This window comes from Lupinus angustifolius, chromosome LG05 (genome assembly GCF_001865875.1).
Source record: "Lupinus angustifolius cultivar Tanjil chromosome LG05, LupAngTanjil_v1.0, whole genome shotgun sequence".
Lineage (NCBI taxonomy): Eukaryota > Viridiplantae > Streptophyta > Magnoliopsida > Fabales > Fabaceae > Lupinus > Lupinus angustifolius.
The window spans coordinates 6,643,888-6,646,704 of record NC_032013.1 but is presented as its reverse complement, the minus strand read 5'-3'; positions in this window follow the sequence as shown (position 1 = coordinate 6,646,704).

The window sequence follows — 2,817 nt, the reverse complement described above, 5'->3', positions numbered from 1 at the left end:
TTCCCATACAATCATTATCTAACGTCATCTCATCTGGTCGTGAAATGATAGGAGCATTGGTTGAGCTATACCCCACATCATGCTCTACCCACTTTGATGAATCTCCTCCTACTCATCTGTTGGTACAACTGATCGAGGCCGTACCCGATACAAATAATATAACAATTAAAACTGTAGTACTAGGAAGTGACTCCTAGGTCATTTCCCAAGGATTATCTTTCAAGCCTTCAAACACCTTATACTCACACACACACACAAGGGGTTTTTTGTTGTTGGATAGTATGAACATAAATCAAATTCAGAAGTAGTCGTTAAACAATGTAATAAAACGGCTAAATCCCTTTGGTTCGTTTGTTCACAACTCAATCCTCGGTTTCAAAAGATTATTTTCAGATTCCAACCGTAAACTTCCAAATTTGTTGAGAATCAATTAACTAAGTGATAATTAATTTAAAGTTCCAGAACCTAAACATCAAACTAAGCGAAATCAGTAAAAGTATGAAACGATTAACAAATTCACACGAACTAAGCATTCATGCACTAGAGAGAGTAAATCAACTAAGTGAAGATAAACTCAACCAACCAGTTTCTAAGCAATGGCATTAAGCAAACCATATTCAGAAAAGATAGAAGAAATCAACAATAAAGAAACCGAAAATGCNGCATTAATAACAAAAACTCAAGAGTTGTGATACATTACCAAAGGAACTTAGTCCAGAAATTTAGCCTTCCATGGCAATGGAAGAACAAACCGAAAATGAGAAATGAAGAAGGGGTGAAACCCTAGCAGAGCAAAAAAAGAGGGAAAACGGAAATGACTTTGTGTTTTAAAAATGAGGCAAAAAGTAAAGTGTGTGTGTTTGGAGTGGGGAATCCGAATTTAACCCCTCCAACACACATAAACCGAATTGGGCCTAAACAATGGCCTCAAAGCCAAATTACAATAAAAACAACTCCTAAATTAAAAATACAATCTTCACTTAAACACATATCCTCGACTTCCATAATGCCCAAAATGCCATTGGTGTCAAATGTAATATGAAAATGGTAATAGATTTAATCAGGCCAAATAATCCCAAATTAACTCATTTTAGGAATATTAGTCCAATAAAGTCTAAAACACTAAACCATGTGAAACAAAGTCAATTAGGCACCAAGAATCATCAATCATGCTAAATTAAGGTTATAATAGTGTGTAATATATTGCTCATCAACAGCGGAAGCGTCGTTGCGCAGCGATGGCCACAAGCAATCAAATAAAGTGCATATAATAAATAGAATAGAAGAAACAAGAGAATTTGGTAACGGGGTTCAACCAATTATACCTACGTCCCCAGGAGCGTTGAGCGGCTACCAAGATATTATTAGAGAATAAGGATTACAATCCCTAACACACCCATGGGCCCACTTGATCATGGGGTGTTTCTATTTGGTGCTTATATCTGGTGCACATTATAACAAGGAGTTGATTCCAATACATAACATTGGTTACTCTACTCTATTCTAATACTAGACAATGTGGGACTAACACAATAAAATATTTCAAGCATCCTCAACAGTCTCCACCTTGATTGAAATAGACGAATATCTCGCTCCTTAGGAAATCTACACAAGAATCTCCACCTTAGCGAATATATGACTCCACCTTGTTCAATGTCTAATTCTCTTTAACTGCTCCCCTACAACATAGATCTTCTGAGTATCTTTGACGATGTTACCAAGAGCCTAACTCTCCAAACCTGTAGTGCAGCTTCCCGTATCGCCATCAAATGGAACATGTCACCTAGTCACGTATTGCTATGAAGTCTTTCGATATATTGGAACATCTACCCAAAAGTTCACCAACAATCGTCCTCTTCAATACTTAGTCAAAATGAACTTTGGAGCTTTCTTGGAAAGCCTCAGCCGCTACCACCATTGTCTACTCTAACAATCCTAGTTCAAAAGAACTATCATACTCCACCATAAGGAGTATACCCACAATGATGTAAACCCTCCTAGGGCAGCCTTTGATTCCAAGGGCAAAAGAAGTTATGATGGTCCTACAACTAGGGCCAAAGCCAAGGCAGGGATCCTTAAGGTCTCAAAGGATACAATTGACCCAGGAGAGGGTATGTGAGGAGGACATTTATGTCCTTAGGTCACTTTATACTTAGGTTTATTTTATTTTCATTGATTCAAATAAATGAGATTGCATTCTCATATAGTCTTAGGTTTATTTTCATTGTTAGTATTTAATTCATGTAATATGGGTTGGGAATTATTTGTAACATTGGTCCATATTCATGACCAAGTAGTTTACTTAGGTTCAAGGGTAAGCCTTTCACGTGGCTAGGGCAAATGGAAGTCAATGCATGATCATTTCAAGGAAGGAGGCACGTAAGGAACTCTATCTCTAAGGAAACAAGGAGATAAGGCATGGAGAAAACAAATTATTTGAAGATAATTATAAGGATTATATCTTCCAAATCTGGTCCAATTTAATGCTACAAACAAGGTATCAAGTGAAGATATGATTATGTTGTGGGAGGCTACAATCAAGGAAGTGAAGATAAGATTTGTTTATACCAACAAATATAATATTTTCAAATCAGCCACAACAAACAAATCTATACATGATCTTTTCAAATCTCCACATAATTTCGTCCAAATTCAAATGCAAGGAACCAAGCCAACAACACCACCATACTTGTTCTTATCAAGCATCCTTGCTTGTGGCGAACCCCATAGCTTATCAAGCAGCATTGCTTGTGGCGCTTCTCACCTTCCATTCTTTTCCACCTTCACCTTCAACCTCCAACTCATTCACATAATTTC